We start from the raw sequence: 14,365 nt of genomic DNA, 5'->3' as shown, positions 1-14,365 counted from the left end.
GGATTCATTTTAGACTGAGTATTAAAAAATGAATTTGAGGGCAATACTTATTTTGAGAAGCAAACAAAACCTGCTACATATAACCTTCTTACCTTCAGCTCATATATGTTCACCAGGCCATACAATAAAAAATGGGGATAAAATTTCAAGTCAAAATAATTATACTTGGTTTTTTTAAGCTGTGTTCCCTGTTGTTGCTCAGTACCCATTCATTTCTGTGAACAATCACAGAAAAGTGCTCCTTTTCAGCCACACACAAGATGAAAGAATGACTCACCCTAAAAAATAATAATTCTTATAAAATTTTTAGCTCAATCACAGAATATCACAATGCTGAATACTTAATAAAATTGATTTCCAGACATAACTCAGCTATTCAGTGGGTTTATGTTTGTTCGTACATCTAAATATAAATATAAATACTCTCGTACATGTGTTTTACCATAAATCTCTTCTGATAACTAATTTGTGTTCCTGCACATCTGCTTTCTCCAGGGCAACAATTTCCAAGAGTTGTGCTGACTTAGTAGATTTGAAGTTTCCTGTTTCTTTCTAGGGAAGCTTCAGTTTTGGTCTCTTTATTGTTTACGATCTCAATAGAGCCACAGAGCAGCACTGAATAGCTGAGGCTGTGAATATACATCCTATGTGATCTCGAGTATACTGTTAAAATCTTATTAGTGTAGAACAGCAGCCAAATTCAGCCCATTCCTTGCCCATTTTCATTCAGTCAGGATAATTTTATAAAACATACTCTTAATAGAACTTGGTTAGGCACAAATTTTAAAGAGCACTAAAAGCAGAAGCCACTTGAGAAAAAAGCATTTCTTGCCTTACAGTGACTTCTGATTTAAAAGATCAAGGAACTAGCAAGAACATCCTGAACTAATATTTGTATTCTCTTAATGCGAGTCCATTTAGGTCACACATATTAATGCAAAATTTACCCACATAGAGCCAGAAATGGATTTCCTACAGGAGTATTCATTCAGCCAGTAAATGTTTTGAGCATCTCCAATATGTTGGACAGCATGGAAGGTGAGGGAGATATACTATGTAAGGAGACAGACACAGTCCCAAATCTCATGGCTAGTCAGGCTTGTGAGGAAGACAGGCAGCAAACAAATAAAATAAACAGAAAGGGAATAATGATACATGACATAAAGAAAATGAACATTTTTCTGTGACAGTAAATATAGGGAGAACTAGTTTGGATATAACTGATAGAGACAACCACTTAGGCTGATGTAAAACTTCTAATGATACAGTGAAGAGGGGAGTGGAAAAGAGTGACCTATTTAAGAATATCTGCAAAGGCCCTGGGGGTGAGTATAGGAAGTAAAAGATCAGTGTGGCTGATGCATGGTGATCATTGGGAAATGGGAAAAATGAGAATGGAGAAATAACTTTTATTCTATTGGAGGTGGGGGCAGGGTATGCTTTGTAGGCCTCAATAGGAGTGTATAATTTATTCTAAATGCAAAGGAGAGCCACTGAAAGATTTAAGGCAGAGAAGTCAAATGATCAAATTTATGTTTTAAAAATATGATTGTGATCACAATGTGGAAATTGATTGAATTGATCAAAAGATAGCAATTGTGAAAATAAGTCAGAAATGATGGCTTACACTAGAATGCAATAATAGATATGGAGAAAAGTGGACAGATTTGAAATATATCTTGACAGTGTTAATTAATAGGCATCATGGCTTTGGATTGAGGGATGAGCATGTGGATGGTGTGGGAATAACTGAAAATGAATCCCAAGCTTCCAGCTTGAAAAACTATGGAAATGATACTGTCATTCTTGGAAAGGAATAGACTAGGGAGAAAAATGTTCAAAGAAGGGATTATGGGTAGAAATAAAAAGTTTGGTCTGGATATCTTATATTTAAGATATTTGTAAAACATCTAAATAGAGCTGCTTCGCTAATCAGAGGACATAAGGATATCGAGTACGAAAGAAAGTGTTAAACTATAGATGTGAAATAGTATTTAAAGCTATGGAAATGAGTGTGATCACTAAGGTAGAATTTAAATTAAGTAAGAACCTAGATCTTTGGATAGAAAATTTTCCCAACTATGTCAAAGATGTTGACAAGTTTCCATTGGATTTGGCATGAGGGAGATCACTGATGATCTTGACAACAGCAGTGTTAGAGGACAAATGATGGCAGAAGCTAGTAAAAAGTGGGTTGAAGAGTGAATGGTAGGTCAACAAATGGATTCACAACTCTTGAGAAGTTTGTTCTGTGAATGGTGATCTGAGAAAAGGGACAATAGTGGGAGTCAAGACAGGATTCTATTTTAAAAATGGAGGATGCTAAAGCATATTTATAGGCTATGTGTAAAATTCCAGTATATTTAGTGGCATCAGTGTTGAAGGAAAGAGAATGGATGACTGAAAGAGCACAGTCCTTTAAAAGTGAGAGGGGATAGGAATCAGAGCAAAAATGGAACAATGGATCTTTTTCAGTAGAGGGGAATACTTTCTTCACTGAAAGAAAAAGAAGGTGGAACACATAAAACACTATCTAAAAAGGTAGGCAAATGAAATATGGTACAGTGTAAGAAATTTTGAAAGCAACTCTGACAAAATGTATTGGTAAATATTAAAGACTATCTCACTGGAGAAGATGAACAAAAAAAAGTTTATTTTATCCTGATAGTATTGCCAGTGATGAGGGAGAGATCACAAACCAAGTTTGGACACTCATCTCCTCTGAGATGAAGTTGGGAAGACTTAGGATGTGAGGTGGAGGCACCATAGGCCATTTGTGTTTCCTAAGTAGGTTTACCCAAAGGAAAAGTAAACTTTATCTTCCCTTCATGATAGAAGTTCATTTTTTAAAAAAATATTTTATATTAGAGCATAGTTGATTAACAATGTTGTATTAGTTTCAGGTGTACAGTGAAGTGAGTCAGTTATACATATACATGTATCTATTCTTTTTCAAATTCTTTTCCCATTTAGGTTACTACAGAATATTCAACAGTGTTCCCTGTGCTATACAGTAGGTCCTTGTTGGTTATCTGTTTTAAATACGGCAGTGTGTACATGTCAATCCTAAACTCCCAATCCATCCCCCCACTACCTTCCCCCCTGGTAACTGTAAGTTTGTTCTCTAAGTCTGTGAGTCTGTTTTTGTTTCATAAATTAGTTAATTTGTATCATTTTTTTTAGATTCCCCATATAAGCAATATCATATATTTGTCTTTCTCTGTCTGACTTACTTCACTTAGTAGGATCATCTCCAGGTCCATCCATGTTGTTGCAAATGGCATTATTTCATTCATTTTAATGGCTGAGTAATATTCCATTGTATATATGTGCCACATCTTCTTTATCCATTCCTCTGTTGTTGGACATTTAGGTTGCTTCCATGTCTTAGCTATTGTAAACAGTGCTGTGATGAACATTGGGTACATGTATCCTTTTGAACCATGTTTTTCTCCAGATATATGTCCAGGAGTGGGATTGCTGGATCATATGGTAGTTCTATTTTTAGTTTTTTAAGGAACCTCCATGCTGTTCTCCATAGTGAGTGTACCAGTTTACATTCCCACCAACAGTGCAGGAGGATTCCCTTTTCTCCACACCCTCTCCAGCATTTATTGTTTGTAGTTTTTTTGTTGATGGCCATTCTGACTGGTGTGAGGTGATGCCTCATTGTAGTTTTGGTTTGCGTTTCTCTAATAATTAGCAATGTTGAGCATCTTTTCATGTGCCCCTTGGCCATCTGTATGAGGAGTTAGTTTTATAACTTGGAGCAAGGTGCCCACAGAAGTTAAGCTCCTCCTGCAGACTTCTATGTTTGCATTTGCAAAATTGTATAGTAATTTTGTTTATATGTCTCTCCCCTCCTCAGACATATAAACCCTACCCTACCAGTATAACACCTGGTAATACTTTAGCATATTCTACGTTGTTTTACCAGTGCTTAGCAGGGTGCTTGGTATATAGTAGCCAATTTTAAAGTAACCTTCATTTTGTAGATTGCTTTGATCCAAACACTCACCACAACATCCCAAATCTTTTGCTTTCTTCTGGGCAGATTTCCCTCCCTCTGGGAGGCCTCACACTTTCAACTCCATTTTCAGATTCATCCCCAGCTCTCCTTTGGTCCCAAGCTGAGCTCATTTTGCCTACCTGAATGTGCCCATTCTGGTTGATATGTGCAAGGAAAAGTATTTCCAGCTAAGGCTGAGGAAGTGATCTCTTTCTGACCTATGTCAACTGAAAAAATACATTCACAACTTAGAAGTTGAAAGTTATGTTTTACTCGGCGGGAATTTTTAGGACTTCAAGCCCGGGAGGCAGCTTCTCAACTAACCCTGAGAAAACTGCTCCAAGGAGGCAAGGGAGGAGCTAGGATATATAGTTTTGCAACAAAGGGGAGGTAGTCAGACTGTTAATTAAAGAAAACCAGAAATCTCAAGTTAAGGAATTTAGTGCTTTTCTATGTATGGGAAGATGCAGGAGTCTGGGCTCACTGAAATCATTCCTTTGACATGCACCTCAGCTCTCTGGGGCCAAATCCTGTGTTTTCACATCCTGAGTTTCCTCAGGGCTCACCTTATGGAGTGGCTGCAGTCTGATGGCCTCCAGATAGCAGGTATTCTTTGTTTCCTTCCTGAGTTCCCTCAGGGCTCACCAACTCACCTTCGGTCGTGGCTGCATGGCTGCAATCACTGATGACTGTGACACCTTTGTTTACTGATATGGCAGGCGATATTCTATTTATCACTTACCACCCAAGACCATGATGAATATAAGTGCTCATCATTCATCATGATGAATATAAGTGACCTGCCAGAGCCTGTGTTGTCACCGAAGTTTTATATTTTATACATATATATATATATATATATATATATATATATATATATATATATATATATACGAAAAAAGTGATAAGCAAGCAACTTAACTTCAGCTGGCAGCCAAAAATTCCCCAGATCCTAATCGCTCATCAAATACTGTCAATTCCATTTGCAAAATATATTGCTCTAGTGTCTGATTTCTTTTATGTGCAATTTTACTATCTTAGCCTAAGACATCATCTCTTACCTGGAACATCCACTTTAAGTGTCCTTAATTTTCATAACAATTTTAAGAAGGTGGAGTTATTTTCATCTTTACAGATGAGGGTATTACAGAGACATTAAGTAACTTGCCCAAAGTAATGTTTAGTGAATGATAATGCTGGAATTGAAGTCAAGCAGTTTAGCACTAAAGCCTGAGTCTTAACCACTGTCCTACATTGCATTTCCATAAGAAATGTACTATTTTAAGAAATTTAAAGGAAAACTATTGTGTGATTTAATGTTTATAAATATTTACTTTCTAAATGCCAATAAATCTCTAACTATACTGGAAAACAAAAAACAAAGCAAAACACTGACTAGTCAGCCACTACAGATTATTTTTGACCTAAGCCAGGGTTCTTCTTCTCTCAATGTCAGTTCTAATAAATAATAATCCATTTAGTATTCTTTATTTTTAAACATTATTTTATATACATTCATGTAGATCATTAGAAAATTAATATAATCTTTCTAATCAAAATGTATATGTTCCCAGACTTCACATTAGCAAGTAGGAAACAATGAGTCGCTAATGAATAAAATATTTAACATTAAGAAGGAAATGTAGGAGCCTTTGGTAAGCTGAAAAACAAATTTACTGTTACCAGATTTGCAGTATTTAAATTGTATTTTGCAGTATTTAAATCGTACTTGTTAAAATAGTTCTCCTTTTTCCTTGTAGCTTCTAGCTATGAAACTGCTAGGTGGCATTTTGTGGGGCTGTGAGGGGCTCTGTATTTCTCAGCACAAAAAGAATTCAGTGAGAGGCAAAGTGATTGATAGATAAGAAGTGATTTATTAGAATAGGACACTTGTGAGGCTTACAAGCGGGTGGGTGAGACGGTGCCATGCCCCGAGAACTTAGTGGGCTACAGTTTTATAATCAAAGGAAAAGTGGGGAGGAGGGAAAGACCACCTTCTTTCACATTCTTGAGTAGACATCACGCACGCTTCCATCTTCAGCTCCTCCTCCATGTTGGGCAGGGGAGTTTTTTTGTCCCTATAAGGTCAAGCCAGGACTGTCATGGCACAATGGAAATGAATAGAGAGGCGGTAACATTTGCTAAAAATGGAAAATCATTTCAAGTTTCAGTATAATGTCACCCTTTCCTTATATTTTTGTATTTAATGTGCCCAGAGGAGCATGTCCTAGGAATCATTAGCTTACTGGGCTCACTGGCAGGATGTGGGTCTCATGCCGCCATTGTTTTATTGTTTGGGGGCATGTCTCATGCTTCTGTTGCATGGTTTTGTTGCTAAGCAAGCCTGCTTGGTTTTGTGGTTAAGCAAACCTGTTTTCTACAGTGATCATTAACTTACAGGGGTTCCCCCATACTTTTTCTTTACTTAAAATCCCCTAGCGGGATTAACTATATAATTACATACTTTGTCCCTTTACTCTGTCTCTATCAGCTAGACTTTGCAACTGGCTATTAAAAGCCTGCAACCACTAGATCAGAGTGAAATACCAAGCATTAAGGGAATCCAAAGTCATTCTTCAGTGGGTTATAAACAAGGTGGTTGGCAAAATCTTCCTTTTCCTTTCCTTTCACTGACCTCCTGGAAATAAAAAGCCCTCCTGAAAACAGGTGGTCCTGAAAGTTTGTAGATAATTTAGCAAATTGAGGCTTGTTGACAGTTTGGCATGAAATGTGAATCTTTAATTACATTTTAATGACAACTCTTATTATTTTACATAACTATGTTAGGTGGTAACATGAAGTTAGGGACTGCTAATGCAGATTTTGAATTGTTTTTCTCAACATTTATAAAACCCTAAGTAATAAAAACACATTTAATGATTAAATGGCTTGTAGATGTCCCTTTCATATATGGAGCAAATCTATTTATCATTTTTGTTATCTTTCATAGCACTTCTGTAATTATTAAAAATATTATTATCTTGTTTCAATGACAGCTAACTTGGAAGCATGTGTTCTGGTTAAAATCATGCCTAAAATCAGTTCGATTAGAATCCTTGTTAATATTAGGCAATCATATAATTTTTGAGCAAAACACAAATTATGAAGAACTTCAAAAGTCTCTTTAAAGGTTTTATTTGACTTCATTGTTTAGAGAGTTTTAGTTCTGCAGCAACTTAAACAAGAATAATAATTACTGTTTGTGTTTGTTTATAAGTTTAATGATTTAACCTGCTAGTAAACTTATTTCTTTTGAATTCCATCTTAATTATCCTAAGCAGTTTAGATAGATGAACTTGAATCCAAGCTTTTCCCAAAGTGATTTCAACCATCTGTGAAAGTATTGTACCATATCATATCCACTCATTTATCCTCATTAGATCTTTTGTAATAAATCTTCTCCTTGTCCAGTAAAAGTGCTGTGATTTTTTTCAAACAAAAGTTATACATTCCAAGGTATTGAAATGAGTATAATTTAATAGGTTATATTTTAAATAGTATAACTTTAAACATTAAGAGATAATAGAAATCTATGCTCCCTTTGTTGAGTAAATCATAAGTGAGGATATACTATTTAGTGTTTTGGTTCAAGGAAAGGGTAAATTTAGAAAACACAAGTTTATTTGCTTCTTAGCAAAATGGGTTGCATTTCTTTTTTATTTTCCCCCTGGTTCTGACAATATATAAATTGTAACAAATCAGCTAATCTTTCTTCCAAGAGAGAAAACAGTCACATGGAACTGCACATGTTCAAAATGGAACTCAGGATTTTTCTTCTAAATCTGGTGCCCCACCAGTGCTTTCCATCTTGGTAAATCATACCTCCATCAACCATATGTTCATGCCTGAAACTTGACTAATCCATCTTCCTCCCCGCGAATCTTATCCACTACAAAGTCTTTTTGATTCTATCTTCTAAACAGATCTTAATTATATTCACTCTTCTCTATTTCCACTGGTCCCTGTAATGTCCAAACATTGCTATTTGTCTTCCCTTCTCTACTTTTACCTATTGCCATGTCCTCTCTATCCTTACAGGCAGCATCATTTTTAAAACTATTAAGCCGATGGTACAATCCTTTTGGAATAAAGTCTGGCTTTTAAAAAAATTAAACATATTCTTACCACCATGACTAAGAAGTTCCAATCCCAGATATTTACCTAAGAGTCATAAATACATGTATATATATATGTGTGTGTGTGTATATATATATGTGTGTATATATATATATATATATATTTTTTTTTTTTTTTTTTTAACTAGAAGCCTTATATAAGAATGTCCATGGTAGCCAAAACTGGAAACAGCTCAGGTAGCCACCAACAGGAGAATGGATAAACAAACTGTCATGTATTCATACAATGGAATACTACTCAGTAATTTAAAAAGAACTACTGAAGACTCAACATATCTGAATCTCAAAAATATTTTGCTGGCTGAAAGATGCCTTACACAGCACATAGTCTTTGATTTTGTTTATCTGAAACTCTAGAATAGGAGAAACTAGTGATTAAAAAAAATCAGAGCACTGGCTGTCAGTGGGAAGGGGAAAGAAGAAACAGGAGTTGACTGCAAGGGAGCATTCAGAGATTTCTTATGGTGATGGAAATATTCTACATCTTTTTTTAACTGAGATATATTTTACATATGACATTATATTAGTTTCAGATGTACAACATAATGGTTCAATATTTATATATATTGTGAAATGGTCACCACAGTAAATTTAGTTCATATCCATTAGTTACAGTTTTTTTCTTGTGATCAGAACTTTTAAGATCATTTTGATAGGGGTCCGGGGCTGCACACATTAGGTTTATGCATTTGCAATGCTCATAGAAAGGTTGTGACATGTGCATTTCACTGTACTATGTACATTTTACCTTAAAAATATAAATAACCTTAAATAAATCTTGAATTCTGATTAATAATATGCATATTAAAGTGCTTATTGGTAAAAATGTACTAATGTCTGTAAAAACTTTGAAATGCATTAAAAAATCAGATTGAACTGTTGTCTATCTTGAATGTGGTGGTTATATGACACTATGCTTTGTCAAAACTCATACAACTGTATACGGAAAAGGGTAAAATTTTCTGTTTGTAAATTACATCTCAATTTTATAAACACTTCAAAAGATAAGGTGGATCAAAATATGGCTACATCAATGGATAGAATAATGGGCTGAAGCAAACATAGCAAAATATTTACAATTACAGAGTCAAGGTAGTGGATATTTGGGAGTTTTCTGCACAATAATTTAAACTTTTCTGAGTATTTGAAAATTTTCCATAACAAAATGTGGGGGGGAAATATGTAAATCTGGCAGGATGCTTTGTCCCCACGCTTAAAAGCCTGTGTTAGGGGCTTCCCTGGTGGCGCAGTGGTTGAGAGTCCGCCTGCCGATGCAGGGGACATGGGTTCGTGCCCCGGTCCGGGAAGATCCCACATGCCGCGGAGCGGCTGGGCCCGTGAGCCATGGCCGCTGAGCCTGCGCGTCCGGAGCCTGTGCTCCGCAACGGGAGAGGCCACAGCAGTGAGAGGCCCGCGTACCACACAAAAAAAAAAAAGCCTGTGTTAGTTTTCCATTGCTTTTTTGGATCCATTCTAGAATTATTAACAAGGTTTAAAGGTTCCATATGCCTGGATCACTCCCTGAAACTTAAGTCTCATAGAATGACATTTATCTTCATATAACATTATCTCTAATCACACCTTTCTTTATCAGTTTTTACAAAGTAATAGAGCTTTCTTCCCAGGAACCTTGTAATTAATAATGGTGTAAATAATTGTGTGATTATCCGACTCCACCCGTAGTTTTTAAAAACCATTTGACCTTGATCGATTAGTGTATCTCCAGTCCATACCTCCACACCCAGCACTTGGCCTGAAGTAAGTACCCAATAAATACCTATCAAAGTACTTATGAAAACTGATGAAAGAGTCTCCTGATTCATTTCAAAGTGAGTCATGAAGTATTTGTGTGGTCTAACTATTGATTTTTTAATATCCCCTCATTTCTTAAAAGGGTAGTAATTTTACAGAGTGAAAATGAAGCCATGTTAAAAGAGACTAAGAAAAAAACATTTCTGAAAATTTTCAACTGGCAAAGTATCCCAGGTGTTTTACCTGATTATGGCAAAATAAATAATTCTGACAAGCATTTCATCTGATTATGAATTTTTGTTTTAATATGTTTTTAAAGACATGTAAATGGGTGTGTTGACTCAAGTAAACATTAATTTTCATTCCACTTAAATTTAGTTGCTTATAATATGGCATAAGAAAACAACAAATGTACATTTTGACATGAAATAAAACATTTTATCTTTCCAGAGATCAGGTGAGGAGTAGGGAGAAGTTTAGAGGATCCCTGCCTATTGGAAGAGCTATAAAACTTTTCTAATTATAGTATTGGGGCAATTTTCAGGGTAATAGTTAATTGAAATTGCTCTATAGACAAATATCTGTGCTACTGGTACTGATTAATACTCTAGTGATATTTACCTTTAGCTCAGCTAAGAGAAGTAAGGAGAATAAAGTCTCCATTGCCCAATTTTCAGATGTGTACATTAGGAAATTAGGTAGGCAGATTTTTTTTTAAAGTAATGACCAGAAACCACAATAAAAAGTATTGACAAAAGAGGGACTATGGAGTAGTCTTTCAGTTGAAATGTATGAGAAGATAAAGACAGTTCTGAGATTACGTAGTTATATGTGAGGACACTTTACTAATTCCTATAAAATATGAAGGATTATTATTTTTGTAATATGTATTAAAAGTCTTTTACTTTGTAATATCTCAGATGCTGGCTTACAGGGAGAAAAAAGGCAGAAGAAGCCTTCTTATCTCACGTAGGAAGTCCCCACAAAAGAACTCGCTGTTGGAAGTATTAAGAGTTATACAGACTTTAATTCACATTACAATCGCTGTGATAACTACATATTTTTCCACTGGGTGAAAATGAGATGCGGGGAGAACTTCTAAATTGAACACTTAGCTCTGCAGTTTCAGTCTCAACATGTTTCAGTTGGACCTGCACGAATGAGCCAAGTTTAACCTAGTGACTCTAGATGAGGGATGCTGGGAAATGTATTTGCAAGGTTTAAAAATAGAGTATAAGATATTTGCCCAATGTAACTTCCTTTTATTCCTCTATTTTGCCAGGGTTCTGAGAAAAAAAAAAAACAGTAAAGGAAGACACCAATTCTCAAGTGAATAATCCCTTTTGTAGAGCCTGCTAAACATTGAGCAAATAGCAAATGGTGGCAACTAAATTTACTTTCTTCTCAAAACAAGAAAAATATCCTCATTAGAAACAAGGCTAGTGTCCTCATACAAATCTTTACATTGAATATGTTGCCTTTTGGAGAGGAACAAATAGAACAGTGGGGGCTTGCCAGGGGTGTATTTTTTAAGGGTCTACCAAAAAGCTCTCAGGGTAGCATTTAAAGGGTGATTTCATTGCAGTCTGGGTTTTGTTGAAACTTGTTTGCACAGAAAATAAATTGTGTACTTCTTCAGATGTGATCAGACTCAGGGATGTTAACTTACTCTAAATTAAATTAATGAGAGACTGGAATGTAAAACAGAATACCAATGTATTCATTTTTAATAAGAATTATGACTTTATTCTGACCAGAATGCACACATTGCCATGGTCAAGATATGCTTTCTTTATGGCAGAATTACATGAAAACTAAAACAGAAATTTACTTGTTATCCAAGGAACCAGCCCTAGGAATCTGAATGATTCTACACAGCTTCTGGAAGACAGCCTTGCCAGATAGTATTACTCCTAGTCATTGACAAAATATTCTCTCTCCTATCAAACGCTGAACATATTGACAATGTTTTTCTCTTCATTGTTTTCCAAGACCCTATGAAGATAAATGAACCTTTCTTCAAATATGTTTATAAAGTTTATTTGACCACAGTCCAGTCTACACTAGCAGTCACTCAATGTGACTTTATGTATCTTTGATTTCACCCACTAAATGTTGAACTCCTTATTTTTACTCAAATCTACCCAATTTTATTTCCAAGTCTTTTAAAAAGAGGGGTTTGGAAGGGCCGCTTACACTCCCTGCACCTGTCACCATCTTTAGCCATATGAAAATCCTTTTGTCTCTATAATAGGATTTAGTTTGGAATACCCCTTGTTCTTAGCTGCTGTTGGCATTGCCATTTCTGACTAATCTTACTCCATGTAAGCTTCAGATGTGCCAAGGAGAGTACTTTTAGACCAAAGCAGTAGTTTGAATTGTTGAAAAGATACTAGGTTTGGCAAGAGGGCAAGATGAGGCTTAGCACTCTGTGAGGAATAGTATTTCTGCATCATATTAACAGTTGTCCCTTATTCATAAGATTCCAGAGTCAGAATCTTGGGAAACCTGGTTAAAACAAAGCTACATAATTTTGTGTGTGGCCATGTGTCTGTAACTCTATAATCAAAGACAAAGTATTATCACATACTATGTAAGCTACTTGACCATGTTTCTTCTAGAACATCCACTAACAACCAGTGGAACTAAGGTTTGGGAGTTGCAGCTAAGATCAGACATTCACATTCTATTATAAATACAAAAATCAATTCACAGTACTATATGAAAGGCTTTGGATCTTCTTTATCACTGTCCTCCCATTCGGGAAAATTATGGAAAGTTGATTGGAAGAGCAGCTCTTAGTAGGTGACTTGTAATCATCATCATCATCATCATGAGGAGGAGGGGGGGGAAGAATTGAGATCAAGGGGCAGTCACAGCTCAGGTAGTTATATGTCTCCAAGTGTGACCGCTAGACTACCTATATCAAAACCATCTGGGCTGTTTACAAAGATGTAAATTCCCAAGTTTCCCTGAAGACTTACTGAATTAGAATCTCCAGGGATGGAACACAGAAATGTGAATCTTATAGAAGCACCGTGAAATCTTTACGTACGTTTCAGTTCGAGAATAATTGATTTGGAATCTCTATTTAAGTTAGAAAAAGACAAGTCATTTAGGCCCAAAACATTTTAGGAGGTTTGATAGACACCTGGAATCCACCAAGCCATGGGATTCAGACAGTGTCTTAGTCAAAAAGAGAAAAAAAAAAAAACTTTTACAAAGATAAAAAAACTTTTGCACAGATTTTGTAAGCACCAATATATAATAGTTTCTCCAATATCCCTCTAATTCTGTCAGTCACATTATATCTAAAGAAGACAGGGAAGACACTTAATTGCATAATGACACACATCAAAATCTTAAACTAGGTAGATTGTATGAATATACGAAACAGAAAAAAATATACATTCATAATTCTTTCTGTTATTCCTATTTGCTATTTCCATAATTCACAAGACAACTATAAGGACCTCAAAGTTATATCAAAACTGAATAGACTTTCAAATTCGATTATTTGGGAGTGAAACAGGAAATAAATGACATTTCTGGCCATTCAAGGATAAACTAGAAGAGAATGAAACATTGTCCAATTTAAACACTTTCTTTCAGTATTTACTTCAACCAAACTGAGGTTTTACACATGCTATTATTAATATTAAAGCTCTGTAACCTCAGATCTCTATAGACTTAACTTTACATGTATGTCTCAGAAATAAGTGTGTCCTTTTCCATTCCCCTCACTCCTTCAAATATTTACAAACATTTAAAATATTACAAGTATTTCAACTTATGAGATCTTTTTGTTTTGCATTCAAAAAATTTGTGATTTTTCCACTGATGAGTATTTATAGAGCTATAGCTAGATCTGGCTATACCTATCTTCTGTCCCTTTTCAAACCCTTAACTGATTATTGATAGTTTTAAAAATATCACTGAAATAAGTTGTCTGGAATAAACTGTTCTATAGATCTCTGCACAAAAAAATGCATGTTTGATAAATACAAGAAATATTAAACTTATAACATTTTAATTGATGTATAGTTGACTTACAATATTGTATTACTATCACAATATTGTATTAGTATCAGGTTGCAAAATAGTGACAGTTTTTTTAATACATTACAAAATGATCACTACTGTGTGTCTAGTTACCATCTGTCACCATAAAAAGTTGTTACAATATTACTTACTACATTCCACATGGTCTACATTACATCCCGTGATTTGTTTATTTTATAGCCGGGAGATTGTACTTCTAAATCCCCTTCACCTATTTTATCCATCTCCCTACCTACCTCTTCTCTGAAAGCTGCTAGTTTGTTCTCTGTATCTATGTGTCTGTTTCTGTTTTATGTTTGTTGATTTCCTTGTTTTTTACATTCCATATATAAGTAAAATTAAGCACTGTAAGTCTTTCACTATCTGACTTACTTCACTTAGCATAATGACTTCAAGGTCCTATCAT

Source organism: Hyperoodon ampullatus (genome assembly GCF_949752795.1).
Source record: "Hyperoodon ampullatus genome assembly, chromosome: 9".
Lineage (NCBI taxonomy): Eukaryota > Metazoa > Chordata > Mammalia > Artiodactyla > Ziphiidae > Hyperoodon > Hyperoodon ampullatus.
Note: the sequence above shows the minus strand (reverse complement) of the source record.